We start from the raw sequence: 20869 nt of genomic DNA, 5'->3' as shown, positions 1-20869 counted from the left end.
AAAATCACAGGAAGTCCTGGGGGAAAAGAAACCCAACATTTCTTAACTTTGGGAGAGCCAGAATCTGCATGTGGACACAGCCCAGTGCCCAACTGCACATTTTTTTTCCACTCCATCATTTCCGATTGTGTTCCGTACTCCCCACCGTAGCCCTCCCAGGAGAGGAGTTGGGGTGGTGGGACTTCATTAGCAGGTGGGTGATGGCCCTGGCTCTGCAGATGTCCCCTCTGTGGGGTGGCCGTGGTGTGCTCCTCTTCTGTTGCCTCCCGTCTTGTGCAGCCACTGCATCTCCCGTTGGGGTGCGTTGCATTCCCCGGTTTGGGTAGGGTGCCCCCAGTTTGGGTACACACTGCTCTGTGCTGCTCTCCCTTTCGCGGTGACAGTAGAACATGACTCGTGGTGGGCAGCTGCGATGCGCATGGGTGGCACGTGTTGCTGTGATGTTCCCAGCTCAGTGGAGGACCGGTGGGGCCATCGGGTGGCCGGATTCTCCATTCAACCTGAGTACCACCCCCGTCCCTTTCCATCCCTCCCTTACACACGTGTGTGACACCTCTTCCCTTGTTCCTCTCTTTACTTTTGTTTTCCTCAATCTGAAATTCAAACCCATGGAGACAGACGGACCCGCTCTGTCCCTGTGCCCTCGCCGAGCTCAGCACCGCAACAGGATCAGGACCAAGGCTTCACCTCGGTCCCCAGGGGTGTGTTTCTTGGAGCGCAGGATTTACCTTCTGCTTTTCAAAGCAGAGAGGGATTGGTTTGGCTCTGTTCGTTGGTTTTTTTTAAAAAAAAAAAGCTTTCTTCCCTGTACAGTACTTTTTAAATGACCCAGTTTCACTATCTGTTCCCTATGCTCATGCTTTCGGTCTATTTAAGAGCAAGAGTGTAACATTAAGGTGATTTATAGCAATCTCTGGAGTGGAAGGGCAGAGACTTGGGTATTTTTTTCCTTTTCCTCAGGTGAAAGAAAACCTCGAATGTTAACTCACGAGACATTACAACGACTGCTCCGTCAATCCTTGATTTACAAGCTCAGATTTATGAGTTAAAAATTATTATTCCACTCGCATATATTTTTTCCCTTGGCCGTTTTAGTGCTTGTGAAAGGTGAGGGGTTTGACAGCTCCTGGAAACAAAAGCCTTTAATATCTCCCCGAGCGAGGCTCTCCCAGGCAAGAAGAGAGATGCCAGGAGGGCTTTTCCTCCCTGCTGCAGATATTAGTCACTCCAGCCCGGTCTTAACCAAACAGAGCAGAAAGTTTGCTTGAGATAAGCCAGGGCTAATTAGCAAAGTCCGTTCTTGGTGCCTGGGGTGTCCCCTGGGATTATCCTTGGTGGCCGGACCAGCGCTGGACTGGGAGGCAAGGTTGGGTGTGGAGGATGCCCATCACCTCCTCCCGGCATTTTTGGTGCCCTCCCAAATTTTTTTGGACACCACCAGACTTGTTGGCGGGGACAAGAGGGGACTCGGGCTGCGTGCCACGCGGCGTTGGCGGTTCACCCTCCTCCCAGGTTGCTCTGGGATTATTTTTAATCACTTTGGTGAAGTACCTCCCCCCTCCTCCATCCCCCGAGTGACACCAGCTTTTGGGGGCCTAAACTAAACTGGCAGCAGTCTTTAAAATATAACATGCGTGAAATACCAGGGAGCAAAAAATATCTTCTTTAAAGCATATGTCGCGCAGTGGCTTGGAGAGCCGGGGGATTAAAACCTTAGTGGAGCTTGGGAAATAATGCCAGAGCCCCTGCTGCACTTCATTAAAGTACATTTTTGACGCAGCTTGCCTTATTCAATAACAATTTAGTTGACCAAAAACTGAATCGAAAGGGACAGGCAACTGTGTAGCATTTTGTTGCGTTTTCATTTTCAGCATTTTTTCATGTCAGTTTGCCATCTGCTGCCCCAGCGGCTGGAAGGCGGCTGTGCTCTGCCAGGGGCAAGCTGGAGCCCGTCTCAAACTGCGGGAGGGTTTGTGTGTGTGTGTGTGTGTGTGTGTGTGTCCCAAAAACATTAGATGGAGTTGGGGTCGGGCTGGTGCTCCCACGGGGTCGGCTGGGCTGGATGCTGAGGTTCACCACCATGCCCACCATCAGCTTCTCTGCTCAACCCACAGCCATAAGCCCCACTCGTGAGTCCTAAAATCTTGCTTTGGCCACACTTGGATGGGGTGAGCGTCTTGGGTTTCCCCTCCATCCCCACCTGTTGGGACTTAACCCCGATGTCCGTGGTCGTGGCAAATTCCAAACAGCTTTGAAAAAGCCACTGAGGTGGCTCTGCGGTGATGGGCACAGGAGTCCACGGGATGGTTGAGGCCAGTGTGGCAGTGGGGATGCTGGGTTGGCTTCTGGTTTTACTGGCCACGAAAATGAAATGTGCGTTTTGAGGTGGTTTGAATGGCAAAGCAGATAGGAAGAGTTCCGCCGATGTTGGTTGCTTCCTGGGGAAGTTCCCATTTTGAGGAAAAAGGTGTTTTTCTGTTGGAAAACATGCTTGGAAGGAGAAGGAGCAAGGATGCCTTGGTCTGCGCCTTACCCCCACAGCCCGAGGATGGCATTACTGACAGAGGGAAACTCCAGCAGCTCTGAATACATTTGTGTTTGGTATTTCCAAAACCCTTGAAGGCAGTACTCCATGTTATGGAAAGTTCATTGGGAGAAAGGAGCCAATTTTGGCCTGGAAGGGCACGAAACGGACGCTCAGATGGTATCTAATTGTTTTCATCTCCTTCCTCCGCCCGCTCCTAAAGTCGGGCGGATTTTTCTTCCCACAAATTGGCTCAAAAAGAAAAAAAAAAATTGTTCCCAGGTTGAGATTTTTGTATTTCAAGTATTTGGGGCGTGTTTCTCTCTAGAGCAGAGGGAACATCGCAGCCGGGCAGCCGAGGGCCTGGCTCTGTTTATGTAATATTCCCCTCTCTACCTCAAGAGGCTTAAAGACAGCGGCAGGGTGGTAGGAGGCACCATGTGGTGGGAAGATGGGGAATGGGGGGAGATTCCCAGCATTTCTCCTTTGCCTGAGTCCGTATGAGGCTAACCTGCCTTATGGTACATGTTTTTGAGTGCAGAGCCCCTTCTGTGCCCCCAGGTCCACTTGCCCATGGGTAGAGCGGGTGGCCCACTCTGTGCTACCCACCTCCTTCAAGGTGGGCACCAGGACTTCAAGGGAGAGCAAGCACCAAAGGCTGTAAAACACACAGAGGTGTACTCCAGCTTTGGGTTTCTCTGACAATGTCTGTTCTCTCCTGGTGCTCCAGTGGTATCCATCCATCAGAGACCAGACACCGGGCTAGAGGGATGCTTGGGATCCAGCCAAGTCCTTATGTTATCATAGAATCATAGAATCATAGAAAGGTTTGGTTTGGAAGGGACCTTAAAGACCACCTAGTTCCAACCCCCCTGCCCTGGGCAGGGACACCTCCCACCAGCCCAGGTTGCTCCGAGCCCCGTCCAACCTGGCCTTGAACACCTCCAGGGATGGGGCAGCCACAGCTTCTCTGGACAACCTCGTCCAGAGGTGCCTCATCACCCTCAGTGAAAAATTTCTTCCTATTATCTATTCTAAATCTACCCTCTTCCAGTTTGAAGCCGTTTACCCCTCATCCTATCACCCTTGTAAAAGGTCCCTCTCCTCCATCTACACACCCCATGCATCACATACAGCTCTCTGGGCCATAGAGCTCCTTGTGCCAGGTGAGCTGGGGAGCAGGACAGAGTTAGGGGTCAGACGAAGACATGAGTGATCCTCCTGAGGTCAAGCGAGAGCAGGAGGGGTCCCAGGGGAGCCGAGCAGCCAGGTCCAAATATGGATCCACCATGTGCATCTTCTCCAGGAGCAGCCAGCCAATGTTCCCACAGCGTGTGTCACGGTTCCCTGAATAACCAAGGCGTTCATACAAACAAAACAAAGAAACCCTTCGTCTCTCCGGAGACAAGTCACAAACAGAGAGCCAGGCCAGGCCCATTGATGGAGCTGGATGCAGTGAATCACTCAACCAGCTGTAGTTTAAGCAATTTGGGTCAAATATGCACCCTGGCGTCACGCCACCGACTTATCTGGCGTTTCACTTGTTGTACCTCAGCTCAGGGTTTGCCTTGCGGTTGCTTTTAGTTAATGGTAAAGTCTTCGGGGTTGAAGGGAAGGTGGGTACCTGCTTATGCAGAGTTACCTACGGAATCTGCTGCGTTGGTTTTATTCATATTTATTATGATGTCAGTTTTATTCCTGGCTAATTATTACTGCAGCTGAACACAAAGGACAGCAAGAATAGTATTAGCAAAAAGCTTTACTGAGCCATTAATGTTCCCCGTGGGCGCAGAGTGAACTTAGACACTCAACAAGTGTATAAACGGGTCCATAAAACGTGCCCCGGGGTATCCCAGCGGTGCAGCACCGGGGGGGTGCGGGGACACTGGCCCACCTCGGTGCGCAGGCGAGGGCCTGAAGCCGAGGGCTCGGTACAGCTTCGGCTTAGCGCGGCTGGGCCCAGGGGACCTTCCTCCAGGATTACATCAGTAGCATGAGGATGCTGAGTGTACTGTCTGGGAATCTAGAAGACGAGGTTGGTTGTTTTTTTTTCTTCGAGATTATGTATATGATAAAATATGTTCTTCTGCCTCTCGGGCTGCCTGCAAAAAGGGACGTGCTACAAAAGCGACGTCACCTGATTTTTCCAGTACCTGGGAATTGGCATCTCTGTGTGCTGAGGCAGCCATGGGGCTGCGCTGGGGCTCGCTCCCCTCCTCCGCATCCCTGCCCGGTTTGGTACCTGGTGTTGCTGTGGGCAGAGACTGTGCGGCTGCTCTGCCCTGAGCCAGGAGGTGTGTGCAGCGCTGTCTTCTGCTAAATGGGGTCAAAAAACACCTCGCTTGGGTTCACCAACCTGCTGTGCTCTGCTGCTCTGGGGATACGCCGGGGTCCCGCACCCTCGGGGACTGTCCTGTGGCTACGGCAGGGGCTGGGGTGCAGTGGGGGTGCTTGGCTGGCTCTACACGCATGGGTACCACTGTGAGGATGCTCTGAACAGCAAGAAGCTCGGCCAGAGTGGCTTTCTCCATGTTGTCCGTATCTCCTTAGGGCTTCTCGTACTGTTTGGATGATGGTTTAAGTAGCTGTGGGATGCAGCTTTGCAGGCAATAAAACCTGGTGTTTCCAAGCATTCTTGACAGGCGGTTATACCCCAAAAGAGAGAGTGAGGTGGGAGATGGAGCAGAGGACCGTGCAGCTGGGACCCCCCCCCAGGCTGGGAGAGCAGACGGAGCTCATCCCCCCACGTACCCAGGACTGGGGGAGTGATCCGGAGCCCCATGGGGATGGGAGAGCGCTGGGAGGGGGAAGGCAGAGCAGGACTCTGCTGATGAGCTCTGCACTGGCTCTTGTGTGCGCAGGACAGGGGCTTTCCCTTTGGGGACAAGCTGCTTTGCACAAGTGTTTGCTCGTGGGCTGGGGGGGGGGGGGGAGGCAAAGAGGATCCCGTTCCTAAATTGGAGGCTAGCTGGAAAATGGAGGTCTGCCCCCAGGCAGCTGAGGATTAGCCGTGGGGATCTGTGGAAGGGGGTAAAACATCGGGTTTCCTTCGGTCAAGATCACAGGGACATAGCTGAGCGCCGGCCAACGCATCTCGCAGGCCAGCGCTCCGCAGACAGACTCCACCTCCTGAAACAACCGCATTGCATCGGGCTTGGCAGCCCTGCTCCATCTGGCAGCCCCCTCCTGAACAGGCTCAAAACTGAGCTCATACGGAGCCAGAATAACCTCTCGTCCCAGGAGGGGACAAGAGGAGGGCAGCAGGACCCACGTCATTTTTGGTGTCAGCGTTGGGTCTGTCCCGCAGGTGCAACACCCTCGGGAGCACCCAAATGGGTGGGAGAAGGGGCATGGAGCTGAGCATCACCCTCGCCCTTGGGTGCGGAGTTTGAGGAGACCCTCATCGTGATCCTTAATGCTCCTTCACAAGCTTTTCTGAATAGAGGAGGGAAATCGGGACAAGTCCTTGCCCCCGTTCCTGACCCAGCCTTGGCGCCCGCAGCGCCTGCCCAGGGCTTTTGGCTGCTGGGGAGGGATGCTCGGAGGGACTGGTTTTCCCAACCAGCATTGCTGGCCAGCTGAGCCCGGGGTGTGCTGGGGAGTGAAGCTGCTTTAAAAACCTTGAAAATTTCCTCCAATTTAACATTTCAGCAAGAAACTGAAATTTTAGTAGGGGGGAGGGGAACGGAGAAAAACATTAGTGAGGATCTTAGTAAATCCTTCAGATCCTCCATCCTCCCCAAATACAGAGGAGGCTGGAGTCACTCCAAAGCTGCAGTTTTAACCAAAAGAAGTTAAAACAAACAAACAAAACAAACAAAGCCACTTGGCCATGTTTTCCATCGTCCCCTTCCCCCTCCTTTTTGATCGTCTCTGTCTTGTACAACCCTGGTATAGGCAGATAACTGAGGATTTCACCCGTCTTTTCAAAGTAGCGTGGAGGAAGAAAGCAGCCTTTGTAAAGGGGTTTCTGAAGTTCTCTGTTCTGGGAAGGTTGGAAATAGCACAAAAACATCCTTTCTCACTATATTGTGTCGCTTCCAGCTCTAAGCTCCACCATGACCCAGATGTTTAGATGCTGATGCTGAAAAGCAAAAGAAGAGCCACGGCAAGAAAGCCGAGAGAGTAGGGATGCTGTGTGAAATTTGCTTCTAGAAAGAGGCACTGCTTTGGGTACAGCGTCTTTCTTTTCGAAGCAGGGAAGAAAATTAGTGAAGGAGGTTCAGACACTGTGTATTAGTATCTTAATTCAGTAGGTATAGTGGTGACTATTAGCCCAACTGCACATCTCCTTACATGCAACCGTATAGTTTTAAGACAATATGCATGTTCAGCCTCGAATGTATTCACTCTTTGTTACTACCAGGCATTTTTTCTGCCTTTTGATCTGATTCTCTCTTTTTCCCTTATTGCTCCCAAGTTTTCCCAACCTTGGGACAATTATCGGTGTGAGTTCATCAGTCTGCTTTTAAAATTATCTGTATTCAGAAGGAGGAGGGACGTCCTTAGACAGAGGTATGGAATAACTCTGTTATTACCTAATTGATTGGACAAGGAAAATTAAGTGTGAAACTCCTCTTTATTGTCCGTATCCTCTCTCTAATTATCCCGTCTCAGCAAGAACGTCTCCGAATGTCCGGCCCACAGTCCCTCTCTAATTGTTCTGCCTCAGCAAGAATTTCTCCAAATGCCCGAGCTGCTAATCCATCCCTTCCAGAGGGGTCTCAGCGTGGGCTTTCGCGGACAGCTTGAGCCGAGCAAAGTCCACGCTGATGTGGGAAGGAGGTGACCCCCCGCCTCTCCCAGCCCACGCGTCCTCACTGCGTCGGTGTCCGTCCAGCTGCCGGGACGTGTGTCCAGCTGGATTTTGTGCTGGGAGAGGGGCTGGGACCAGACTGAGCGCACCCAGATGTTGATGGCAGGGAGGAGGCTGCAGCACCGCTGTCCCCGTGCCCTGCCAGCTGTGCAGGGCAGAGGGGCGTTGGGGGGGGTCAAGGCACCGTCTCCCACCTGTCCTGAACCCGCTGCTGCCAGAGCACAGGTTGTCCTGGCCAAACCCTGGAGCGGGAGGTGGGAGCTGAACTCGTCTCTGCTCTGGCAGGCGGACGAGTGAGATGAACTGCTCCAACGCCGACTTTTCGGAGCCCGAGCCCCGGCTCTCGCCACACTCCTGGCTAAGGGCTCGTCCCGGCGGCGCGACCCCGTGGCCACCGCTGCGGAGGGGAGAGGGGACGTTTCCGTCCTGCGCTCTCCTGCCTCCTCCGAGGGATCAGGGCAGAGACCGGGATGCTTTAAAAACAAATGCTGGAGCTTGCAAAGGTTGTGCTGCTGGAGCGACAAAGCTGATTCACCGTCTGCGGTGGCAGGCGGCCATGAGCAGCAAACCAGATGGTGGAGCTGGGTGGGAGGAGGAGCTGCGCTCCATCCTCGCCCGCAGACCCCGGGAATATGTCACATGAGGGTCCCCAGGCGCCCCGTGTGGGATGACCTGCCCGGGGAGCCTGCATGTCCCTGTCCTGTGGTCAGCCTTCGGCTCAGGGCCTGTCCCCACAGCACGAGCGGTGGTTATGGCTTTGGAGGGGATGGGCTGTGGGTCGGTGGTTGAGGGAAAATTCCCACTGCCCGGCTCCTCCGCCTGCGGGCGGGTGGATGGGTGCAGCGTCGGAGGCTCGGCTGTCCGGGCAGAGGACACCCCCACCACCGCCCCGGGCTTGCGCGGCGCCGAGCTTGCGCTCATGTTTGCTGCAGGTCCTCCACCGTCACGCTGTCCCCAAGCACCCTCCTCGCTGTCCCCAACCTCCACACTTTGCCGGACCGGAGGGCAGTCAGAGACCCTCAGGTTTTCTCCCCATCCCCACTCCCACCCTCCCTTTCCCCGGCTCGTGCCTAATTCAATTTGCTTCTCCCCAGCCGCCTCCCCATAGCTTGACCATTAACAAATGGGCTTGGCTGGAGGCCTGGGTGACCATTTGCATGCTAAACCCGCTGCCGCCGCTGCCTGCCAGCCGGGTCCCGGGCACCCGCGAGCCGCGCCGGCGCTGCCAGCATCCCTCTTTCGGCGCGCCGCGGAGAGCTGCCAAATCGCAGCGGCGCTGGTGCCAATTCAGAGAGAAAGGGGTGAGGGAGCCGCACACAAAGAGCGGTTTATAGCCCGGCCGGGCACCTGACACGGGGAGGAGGGAGGGCTGAGACGTGCTTAGCCCTGATAATCCCCAGTTTGAGTTTAATTTTTTATTTTTTATTTTTTTTTTAAATCAAAAGCACAGCAACAGCTGGGGCTGAGGCTTTCCAGGAGATGAACTCATGAACAACTGTTCAAAATAACTTTATTCGTAGTGCTATTAGATCAGTCCACTGGGGACCAACCAATTATTTTTGATTACTCGAGGCAGATAAGGCTGGGATGGAGCCGAAAACCATGCGCCGCGAGGGATCGAGGGCATCGCGTGGCTTGGGCACGTCGGCTGTGCTGCTCCCTGGTGGGTTATGGGCACCCGGCACCGATGGGAGCCCCCAGCACCCACGGGAGCCCCCCGGCCGGTGCCGAGGGGTGGTGCTGGGGGAAGCGCAGCAGGTTGGGGATTTTTGCGTAGGGTTTGGGAGGTGTGCGCCACGCGGGCGTGCAGGAGACAGCAGGCACACGCGTGCTGCAGGCAGGCTGGGGTGAATATTTGCAGGCAGATGTGTGCCGTTGCTGCCTAAAAACCAATTAACAGTGATGCTGTGGAGCTAATTAGCCCCTCTGAGGTTGGTCTGTCCATCTTGTTCGTAAGCCCCAGAGGCGGCACAGCACCAGTATAGGGAAACATGAGGGGTTTGGAGCAGGACAGGTCCCTTCCCAGTGGCCGAGATGAGCAATGCCCGGACCGGTGGGTGCTGCAGTGCCTGCCGCAGCGGCGCGGGTCCCGTGTGCCCCTGCCCGGGGGAGCATCGCAGGGGCCCAAGCAGGGCAGTGCCCGGTCACAGGGGCCCGAGCAGGGCAGTGCCCGGTCGCTCACCCTGTTCCCATCCCGCAGACCAGACTTAAAGTGCTTTCAATCAGTTGAGGCCAGTGCCGGACATTTTTGCTTTCCAGCATGACATCAAGCAAACCTGAGTGCGAGATGTGTTAGCCAGCAGGATAATCTCCCGAGGGAAAGAAAGGTGGAAGCTAAAACACTAAAAACTGGGCTGCGGGGAACAGCCTGCGCTGGCCGGGAGACAGATTGCATGACCTAATAGGTCTTTTCCATTTCTCGCTCCTGTGATTCAAGAAGTCTTGTCACTAGGGATTTTTTTAAAATAGACTGGATGAAACAGAAGACGGTGGATGTAGGGATCAGTCCTGCCTTGGCTGGGAGGCAGGTTGGTCTAACAGGACTTTTCCATCGCGCTGTTCCATGATTAATCGAGACAAGAAAAGAAAAAGGAAATTGATAAACACAATAGAAATTCCATCCAGGGTTTGCCTTAGTCAGGTTATTATAATCCTGACATCATGTCTTGAAAAGAAGACTGGAAATAAATCTCTAGTAGATAATATCTGCGCGCTGGGGATGGAGATGTGCACCAGGCTGCCAGGGGCATGAGGAGTTAATGGCTTTGGTGGTCCCCTCCCCAAAAAGATATTAACTCCCGATTTCGCTGGGTCTTAAACCAGCAACAGGAGCACGTGGCTTCCAAGGAGACCTCATACCACCTTCTGCCTGTGCTCCTCAGCCCTTCCTGCTAAAATCACACACACCTCCTTGAAAAACAGCATTTTCTGAAGGCATCTCGTGGTGGTTGGGAAGTTTATTTCCTGCCAGGTCATTTAATCAGGACAAACGCTGGGAAATTTGGCTTTGGCTTCAGCCGTGGGGGCGTGCAGTTTCCGGACAGCAGTGGTCTCCCAACGGATGCTCCACCACTGGGTCCACGTGGGAGCAGGTCCTCGCCCACCCTGCGCACTCTCCAGGGAGACCTCAGATTCGGACCAGCCAGAACTACAGCTATTCCCAGTGGCCCCAGGCTCCAGAGGTGCAGCTCAGGTAAGACTGGATGTCTACATGATGCAAATCAGGGTTTTCTCTGTCCCTTTGGCCTTCATGGCCGCTACTGTGATTAGTTGTGAAAGACCTGAGCGAGGTCGTTCAGAAATGGGTCTGAGCCCACAGTCCCCTCTCCAGCCCTCACCGACAGCGCTGGGAACTTGGAAGTCACAGTTTCAGGGAGGCAAATTAAATATTCTCCCTTTTTTTTCCCCCTAAATGGTCTCCACTAATGGAAGATCTCAGTCTGGAATCGATTTGACTCCAGTCACCAGAGCTGCCGCTACTGGGGATTTCGTAAGAGCCCGCAAGGCCTTTAATATTTTCCTCTACAAATAGGTACGATGTAAAACCCAAATCCTGACCCCCTCGTAGTTAGGAGCCTTGTGGCACTTGCAGCCGGAGCCGGGAGTGCGAGCCCTGGGGTCCTGGCCAAACTCCAGCCGGGGAATTTGTGTTCCGTCTCCGCGTCCCCCTGCGGCTTCATCCGCGGAAATCGGAGCTGCTCCCGTCTGGTCCCGGCTGCTCCCGCCGCGCCGCGGCGCTCCCTGACACAGCCTCCGCACCCTGCCCCGCGGAACGACGCGTTGCAGGGGCAGGGCTGGCTTTTATGTTCATTTATTTTCTCTAACAAGTGATTTTTTGCCTGTGAGCACACGCGCGCGCTCCACTGCTTTTCCACCAGCAGCCCCTGCGCTGCCTTCCTCCCCTCCCCAGGGCTGCTGCTTGTCGCTCTGGGGCAAAATCCCAAACGAAATCCCACCTGTAGAGGAAGAATCCAGAGGAAGACGCGCAGCTCCGCTGCACCCTCCAAAGGTCCGACCGTCTCCAGCCCAGGAAATTCCCTGGCTGCATTCGGACCCAGCGCAAGGCTGAGTGTCTCCGGGTAAAAACATGTAAAAAAAAAGTAAAAAAAAAAAAAAAAAATATTGCAATATCCAGAGAGCAAAGGTTTGAATATTGCACCCAGACGTTCTCACACGGCGTCTCTCTGCAGTCATAGCAGATGGAATATATATTAATTTTTTTAAAACCAGCGGCCCAGTTGCTCACTCTAGCAAAGGTCGCGATGCAGAGGTAGGCTATCACGGCATCGTTAAAAATCCCCCGCGTCCCCCCTGTCGCGACCTGCAGGCGACAGTGCCCTCTAGCGCGACACCACACACCCCCCCGCCCCCCTTTAGCCCCATGAAACGGGCAGCACAACAGGCAGGGCCATGTGGGTGGCAGACCCCTGCCCGCACGCCCCGGCTGGCAGCACCCTCGCTTGCTGTCTGAGGGTTCTTTTTTTTTTTTTTTTTTGGAAAAAATAAGGATCCTCAGCAACACGCTTTATTTTTTATTTCGCCCTCCCGCCGCTGGGTGCAATCCTGACCCCGCTGCAGCCGGCGATTCTGCCCGGCTAAAGGCACCCGCTGGGGACCACCAGCGCCGGCCATGGGCTCTCACGTTTTGGGGCCACTCTGGGTGCTCAGGGCTGTTTCTCCTTCAGGAACACTGTTGCGGGGGCTGCCCTGGGTCCGTGTGGGTGTTGCACAGCAGCGTGGCACCGCCGACGTTCCTGCCCACCGACACGGCCCCTCCAGTTGCTTCTGACACTGGTGCCACTTTCCCCTACTCCAGTAACAAACGAGACTCTGGCATGCCAACTAGTTATGTGACCCCCGAGCTGTTGGCGACTTAAATTTTCACAGAATCACAGAATTATCAGAGTTGGAAGGGACCTCTAGAGATCATCTAGTCCAACTCCCAAACTTTTTGGGAGTCTCCCAAAATTTTAGGTTTATGGTTGGACTTGATGATCTTAACCCATCGTTTTGGGTGATGCCTGGAGCGTCTCTCCTATGAGGAGAGGCTGAGAGAGTTGGGGCTGTTCAGCCTGGAGAAGAGAAGGCTCCGGGGAGACCTTACTGTGGCCTTCCAGTGCCTAAAGAAGGATTACAGGAGAGCTGGGGAGGGACTCTTGATCAGGGAGTGTAGTGATAAGATGAGGGGTAATGGTTTCAAACTGAAAGAGGTGTGAATTATTTTAGATATTAGGAAGAAATTCTTTACGCTGAGGGTGGTGAGGCACTGGCCCAGGTTGCCCAGAGAAGCTGTGGCCGCCCCATCCCTGGAGGTGTTCAAGGTGAGGTTGGATGGGGCTTTGAGCAACCTGGGCTGGTGGGAGGTGTCCCTGCCCATGGCAGGGGGCTTGGAAGTAGATGATCTTTAAGGTCCCTTCCAACCCAAAACATTCTATGATTTTATGTCCGGGACTGTGAGTCTCAGGTGTTATCCCTGCTGGCTGCCCCTGCAGGGAATGTCCATCTTCCCATTGCTGATGGGTTTTTTCCCCACTTTTGTGCTTGTGGCTTCCTCAGAGGACAAGGAGGCTGACGTGGACAAGGTGTCTGTCTGCAGCATACCAGATCCTGCACAGTTGTGGAGCAAGTCATGACCCCCCTTCTTCGGGCTACTGGCATGCCCCATTACCTGCCCTCACCCTCAGTCTCTCCAACCTGTGGGGACTAGGACACTGGCCCGGTGAGCTGTGAGCACCCCTGGATGATGCAACGCCTTTACGAGCATTGTATTAATTGCACCTCCCACCAGCACTACCCGCCTTGCTTTACTTCTCTAGCTCAAAATCTTACCTGGGGATGAGAAGGGATGTGGCCGTCTGTCCAGGACCACCGGCAACCCACGGCCACCCCACTCTGCGCCGTCCTGCTCACTGCGAGGCTTTCGCAATAACCCCAGCCAACCAACGTTATATTTTGCTGAGGGTAAGTCTGTGTTTTATGCCTCGCTCTGTATTAAAGCAGTCTGGAAGTGGGGACGGAACACTCCCGGCACGGCACAAGCATGATGCAAAAACTCCCTTTGCCAGAGCATCCCTCTGCTCTCCTACCTGGGGACGATGGAGGCGGGGAGGTCTGCAGCAGGGATGGAGATGGAGATGTTTAATAACACCGGGACACACGGGCAGGGTCGTTAGTGTTCACGGCTATCGGCGCTGTTTAACCACGCACACGTTTATTTTCCTTGGCTCTGACAGAGAAATGTGCTCCTCGAGGACTTTTCATTAAGCAAAAAATTTATGAGAGGGGATGAAAATTGTGTTTTACTGTCTGAGGTCTCGGTCAGTGCTGTTTCTTCAGACGTTTTAGTAATTCATCTTGGCAAGGACTGAGAAAATTTCTCCAGTGAAACAAAAAATGTAACTTCCACATTTGGAGTCGGTTGCATCGGCCGGTTCCGTCCCCAGCATGGACCGATGCCTGGAGCGACGACCAGCCCCCCCGGGGATTCAAAACAAAAGTGAAACACCTCACAATTTATGTCCAGTGAAAAATAACGTGTACATGATGTAAAGTGTTATTGGGATTTGATGCTAATTTTAGTGGTCACCTTGGCTGTGTTTGAGGAAGTTGCTGGTGCTGCCAAGAGCAAATTTACCTGATGATGAATGAGGAATCGGTGCATAAAATAAATAAGTATCAGCGACACCTTTTTTTTTCCTTCTTTTTTGGCAGATCGGTGTCATCCAAGGTCACACATTTGTGCAGTAGGAAGACTACTGCCAGAGCTTAGAGCTTTAAAATCATGTTTAAGTAAAGAGCAGCATCTTTAAGTACTGGATATTTAAAGAAAGACTGAACTAGTCTCCCACAAATTTCTGCCCGTGGGTTACATCTTCATGTCGGCGTTAATATTCTTCCCTCCTTGTGCTCAGACTTGGAAGAAGCTTGCCGTGAACTTCTGCAAAAATTCCTTGTTTTCCTCCTCAAAATCAGGCCTGAAAACTCCCGTGCTGGATACCTGACCTTTTCCTCCTGTTCATGGAAAAACTTCTGAGAAGTTGTGCCCCGAGATGGAGAAAAAGGAGGGTTTTTTGACAAAACGCAACGAATCTCAACAAGCAGGAAAGTCTTTTGTTTCCATCAGCAATTTTCGGAGAGCGGGAAGGGTTCCTGGCCAACTCTCAGCATCAACCCCAGCCAGGCTCTGCTCGAGGGGAGGCAGGAGCTCCCCGTGGAGAAGCTCATCCCAGAACAGCCCCAGGCAGGGGGTCGTCTCCGCTTCCCTCTGAAGCGCGCTGGCCACCGTCAGAGGATGAATACCGGACCGCAAGCCTGGGGGAAATACAGCCATTCCCACATTTTTATGATTTCTTTTAATTACTCCGGGCGGGAGTTTAGAAGGAATAAGTGTTTTCAGGCTCATGGCACTGCGGTGATGGGAAGCAGAGCATCGGATGCTCATTTCGCCGCGCGCTTCCCAAAATCAGATGCAAACCTTCTGCAAGTTAAATGTGCAAAACCGCTCAGGAGCAAAATGGGCAGGAGCCCTCCTGAAGTGACCCCCGGTCCCACAGGCTCAGAGGGCAGCGAGTGTCACTGCCTGCCTTTCCAAGCTGTTGCTAATTACTTAAAGCATTTTATAAAAAAAAAAAAAGGGGAAAGAAAAAATGAAAAAAAGGCAGGAAGTTCATCCATTAAAAACTGCAAGTTTTATTTGCATGTAATACCAGCCATCCTGCGGTTTTGGAGATGGTCTTTAAAGATTTGGGGGTTATTTTATTTTTTATTTCCCCCCCCCTCAAAAGAGGATGCGGAAAGGAGATGTGTAAGGTTACAGAAATAACACAACCTACAAAGGGAGGCGGGCGGAAAGTTTGCGTTACGTTAAGCAGGAGAGATGGGGCACAGCTGAATTTATAGCAACCCTCAGCATAAATGATAAATGGATGCTGTAATTTGGCTGGGGGGGGGGGGGGGGGGGAGGGGGGGAGAGGCAGATCGCGGGTGAGGAAACAAAATAATAAAAAAAGCATAAATTAGAAACGTCGCTTGGCAGTTGGGAGTAGAAAGCGTTCGGCTCATATGTATAACGTGAGTTTCTTCTGGAACATGATCCAGAGCAGTGCATGGAAATTACCTGCAAAAAGATTTTCTATTAAGTCATGTTAGGGTGAACTTTCTCTATCACGGCTCCATCGACTGATGTCCCGAGAGGGGCGGCTGCGCTTTGCTTCCCGCCGCTCCCGCAGCCGTCCCGCAGCTACCGCCCACGCTCGGCTCTCCCGCGCTGAGCTGCTCCGGGTTAACCTGTCCGCGTACTTAACGCGTACGGGATGAAATTCGTCGTGCACAATTTAAGCCCAATACAAACCTGACGGGATGCTCTGTATTTCTCCTCATGGCTTTAGGAGAGGTTTTGCTGGCTGGCGGGCAGCTGCCTGGTTCTGCACCCATCCGGCAGCGCCGGGTGCTGGTCCCTGGCATGTGGGGCCATTGATGTGCTGCACTTCAGGGCCACCGGCTTTTACCCAACAAAGGGAGTACCAGTACAGGAGCCTCCATCGCTGGGAGAGCATGGGAACATCCGCCTGCGCAGCCGGGAGGAATACTGGCACTCCGAGGATGTTTATTCCCTCCATCCCTGGGCTGAGGCCGCTCAGGAGCTAACGGGAGCCCGGCTTGCCCCCGGCGGAGGTGGCCCGCGGAGGAGCTGGCGGCTGGTTTCCCATGGGGTACGAGCTGCCCTGGCAAAGCGGCGGGCAGCAGGGCTCCTGCCTGCACTGTCACCGCACACCTCTGCTTCCACAGGGACCTTCTCATGTGTGCGCCGGCAAAAGCAGCCCCCGGGGAGAGGGGACGGTGGGGTGAGGGCAAAGACTTTGCCAGCAGAGAAATGTCAGCACTGTGTTTGTAAACCTAACCTCCCCCTCCCCCCCCCCCCAAAAAAAAAGAGAAAGCGGGATGACTCCTAGCCCTAACGGACTGTGAGTTTATTATGGGCAGTGCCCAGTCCCCCACCTCTGCCCAGCTGCCGGCGGTCGTGCCCAGCCCGGAGCCCGAGGTCCCCGCCAGGTCCCAGATCTCCATGGACACGTCTTCACCAAAGGCTCCCGCAGCCCCTTGGCCGCAACGGCTCGTGCAGAACATCCCTTCTTTCCTTGCTCTGCCTTTCCAAAGGGTGAGCGTCCCAGGAGGATTTTACGGCTTGCCATATGAACGGAGCGACGCCAGGTCTGCATGACCGACTAAAAGGAGTGGGAACAAACCGAGCGTCTTTCCATGACACGTTTCCACCCACCACTTGTTTCTCAAAGCGCAGCAGACTCGCAGCGCCCCAGACTTTGCACATCTTGTCCTGACAGCCAAGTTTGTCTCTAAACCTGCCTGGTTTCTTTGGGTTTGAGTCCATCTACCGATCCCTTTTTTGATGCCAGAAATGCCTCCGTGAGCCAAATTTCCCTGGTAATTGTCCTTTGGATTAGTTTGGAAAATTGCATAAGCCCTGGGTTAGAGCTGGCTGCGTCTCTCATCCGAGTGCCTAAGGCTTCATGGGGCAAAGACTAAAGAGCTGCGAAATGCAGAGATATAACAGATGTTGACATGTAGTGAAAATACTAGACGCAGGAGCCTAAGATAATAAATCTGAAAAATTAACACGTAGGAGAACGAAAAAAGGAGCAATATGTTTTGGTAATCATTCTGAACTGCTGAACCCTTCTCCTGCAGTTCAAAAATCTCTGGTATTAAGCAGATGTCATTCAACCAATGATTAACACATTACCGAATTTCTCCAGTCGTTTAATAAAAGTTTTACATAACATGCAGGTAATTGCTTCCAAATGTCAAGGTAACAATGTGGGCTTCTATGGATGGCATTGTTTCCAGCATCAGGTGAAAACCCCTCTTGTTGCCTTGATATCAGGCGAAGTCCCTCTGCGAAGACCCCGTGCCCGGCCAGCTGCTTTTTCCGTCACTCCTCTGAACGCCCCAGACAAAGCAACAGGCTGGGAAGAGCCAAAGCCTTCGATCTGGTAATGTTTTCCTCCCTTCAAATGTCCGGACAAGCAGCAAACGGGCCTTGTGCTCCAAAACTGGGGCACGGGTATATGTCTTGTCTGTGATTTTTTTTTTTTCTTACTTTTCTTGCTAGAAAATCTCATCGCTGCTGAGTGCGAGGAGGCGATGGAAAGAACAGGGTGAATGGGAAAGTCTGGGCAGCAGCGATGGGGTGTTGCTCTTCGTAGCAGCCCTTACCGTGAACCCAACCCACGCTCAAAAATCTGAAGTCATCCATCGTGAGATCAGGAAAAAAAGTCATCCCAACCAGTTTATTGTCCTACTGTACAGCCGGGGGTACCGCCGGCCCCGGAGGGTGCTCTGCAGCAGCGCAGGGTCTCGCTTGGTATTTCAGTGTCGGTGCGGGAGTGAAGTGTGAGAGTGATGGATGCCCGGGGAGCCTGACAGCCTGCAAACTCTGTGCAGACTCGAAGAATTGCTGGCTAACGGCCTTCAAGGCTGCAAATGAGCTTCCCAAATTATTAGAGCTGGAGAACAGGATACTTTTAAAACAACCAATCTGTCATGAGACGTATCCTGTATCTGTCAGAGGCCAGCGTGACTCCGTTGGGGGAATCCGCGACAAGAAGCTAGAGAGGGCTGAAAAAAATGCATGTTGATGCTGTTGTTTTGACATGCCATTTCTTTTTAGGAAGCATGAAGTGACGTCTGCTGCCGCCGCAGGTAGCACGTGCCATCTCTGCTAACCAGCATCGCCTCTATGGCTCTCGCTGCTGCTGAGAAGGCAGGACTGTCCCATGGTCTGGCGAATGGAGATGAGACTCTGCCTGTTCTGTGGCAGACCGCAGACAGCCCAGACCCCCAGGAACATAGCTGGGTTACTTCATCTCTGTGTATTCCAGTTTCTGGGCTGCAGAAGAGGGATTATAACAGCGCCGATCCTCCCGGACACCTGTGAGCACCAGTCTGAGGAGGCACAGGTAGATTGACTGCAGCAGGGTGATCCCTGTGTGGCATTAATAGCTGATGCCACAGCCAAGACCCAGGTCCCATGTCAAGACCTTGGACACATTTTGGGTACATGAAGGTAGGTGCTTGGTGCCATTTAGGCACCCTGCAGGACCCAGCTGGGCTCCAGCTGCTTTTCCAGCAGGCTCAGATGTCCTGTAGGACCTGGCAGCCCCATGGTTTGCCCTGAGACCCCAAAGCATCTCACACAGCACCTCTGTTTAGGGCCCTGAATCCCACCCTTCCTTCCCTGGAGGGTGGGTTCCATCCGGTGGTGACTGCTACCCTTGGGTCTTTTTGGTGGCCATCTTCATGCCATGAGACATGGACTGACAGGAGCCACCATTTGTGGCACCGGACCTGGGGTTGGCTGTGTAGATTTTCCTGTACCTGGGAAGTTTGGGCCTGTTCCCAGCACCACTGCTCACGTCAGCTGCTACGGACAGAGTGATTTATGGACACATTATTAAAACCGTATTTTCAGATTCAGAGCATGAGGGAACCAGTGGGTGGTACTGGAGGCAACCTGCCCGCAGAGGACAGGGGTGCTCCTCGGACCACCTGGCTTCTCAATAGCGATGAGCAGCAACAAGGCTGGGTAAGAGGCTGTCCCAAACCACCAGAGAGGAGACGCTGGAGCAGGTCTAACCTCGCTCAGGAGGAACAGATTAGCTAGGAAACATCTCCCAACTCCTCCTGCACTTAACGTCATTCATCAACTGCTTCTGCTCTCCATCAGTGTCAGGCTCTGAACTTCTGCACGTGGATGGGCTGCTCAGAGACAGGGGAGATGGTAACAAGTCCGAGGTGAGGGAAGAGGATGCAAACGATGGTGAACTGATACAACCATGCACCTTCTGCTGATTACTAACACACCCAACCTGCCGGCGAGTGGCTGGGTGTGCTCAGCATCTGCAGGGCTCTTCTCAGATGAGCTCATCGCAGTTTCCAGGCAAGTATGTGGAAAACATTTGCAGGGCACCTGCTCCCCCACCCTCACACCTGGAGACCTTCTGCCTTCAATTCTTTGAACGATCGGCCGCGCTCACTCATCGCCTCTGGGACCTGGCCCTGCTCCTCCGGACCCGCTCATCACGCCACGCCAGATGGGTCCCTCCTGCCTTTTATGCAGACGAGAGCACCGTATGATTTCATGGCCGCACCGGCACGGTGTGCACCTGCCTGGAAACTGCTCGAGCACCTGCTGGTGCCGGGCACGCTGGCACACGCTTGTGTGCGTGGAGAGTACTGGGGCACGATCAGAGCAGTGGAGGGAAACGTGCTCACAGCCCCGCGATGGCAGTGGGCGACGTTGTTCTGCGGAAGAAAACAGGACGGCAGTAGTATCACTGGATTTCCAAGCCTGGAAATAATTTTGAATTTTATTTTTTTTTTTAAATAAGAACATTTCATCTTGTTTATCATGTCCACATCAACTTTTATCATGAGTGAAATCCCAGCTCTATTTTTGTGTTTGTTTTGTGGCTTTATGAAGACATAAATCTGTGTATCTTGGTTCCCGCATGTCCTTATGGGACTCCTAAAGATATCAGTGCACTCCAGTGACAACAGCTATTCGCTCTCCAGCTCCGGTGCTTTACAGCCCACCAGAACAAATCTCACTTGCCTGCCCTCCAGTCCGAAGTCCCCGAGTTCAGAGAAGTGAGGACACACCAGATGGTCTGGCATGGCCCAGTGATGGGAGCCAAACTGGGGAGAGCGGGGCAGAGGCTGGATAAAGCTCATGGAGATGGCTGATGTGCTACCTTGAACTTGTCGGGCTTTTCTTGTTGCTAACATCTGTGCTAGGGCAGGAGGTGTGCGAGCATCTACCTGTCTGTGGGCTGCAGAGTGGAGATGACCTTTCGGGCCAGCGCCGAGCAGCTCGGAGAGAGCAGGGCTGTGCGACTGCTGAAATGGCCTGGCAGGAGGTCTTCAGATTGCTCGATGTCTCTGTACTGAAAAGCAATACCTGCTGAGATTAAACCGTTTGGCCTCCTTCCCCCTGTCTCCAAGGCAAACATAGACAGTTCTATTCATACCCACAAGAAATACATATTTCAGCATTTGATTCTTTTTTGTGTGCGCTTTGTTTTATCTAGCGCCATGGAGCTTGGATGTCTTTTTCATCTCATATTGTGCTTTGGATGCAGCCTCTTTTATTCAGCCCTCTTGCTGCCTTCATAAAGAATAACAGCGGCAGTTGTTGTTTTTTCCCCTGGAGCATGGGCTGCTGTAAACCAAAGGGAAACTTCTTGCTGAAAGAGGGAGAGGGCAGGCGGGACGCTGCCGTATCCATTTCCACACCAGAGCTGCAGCCCTGCGGGCCGTGCAGTTTGGCTCTCTCGAGCCTTCGTGGAGAGCAACAAATTGTCCTATAAAAATTCTTCTCTTGAATTGTATTTTTCTAAGGAGACAGGCCCAACTTGTAAACTCGGTACTAAAATCTGCTACTTCTTAAATGGACAGCAAAGTCCAAGATAGAAGCTGTGGCACTGAAATATAACGGTGTCTATGGATTCTGC

At 53.2% G+C, this 20869-nt stretch overlaps 1 long non-coding RNA gene across 1 annotated transcript; it reads left to right on the top strand.

Annotated features, from left to right (window-relative positions):
• The first annotated feature begins 17257 nt into the window (after positions 1-17257).
• On the top strand, positions 17258-18038 carry LOC309677608. Its single transcript, XR_014269695.1, has 3 exons — positions 17258-17350; positions 17470-17515; positions 18028-18038. It is a non-coding gene; the product is annotated as an uncharacterized lncRNA (long non-coding RNA).
• Positions 18039-20869: the final 2831 nt, after the last annotated feature.

This window comes from Vanellus vanellus, assembly GCF_965231255.1.
Source record: "Vanellus vanellus genome assembly, chromosome: 14".
NCBI classification, from domain to species: Eukaryota; Metazoa; Chordata; class Aves; order Charadriiformes; family Charadriidae; genus Vanellus; species Vanellus vanellus.
The sequence above is the reverse complement of the archived record's forward strand: the minus strand, read 5'-3'. Positions and strand labels throughout refer to the sequence as shown.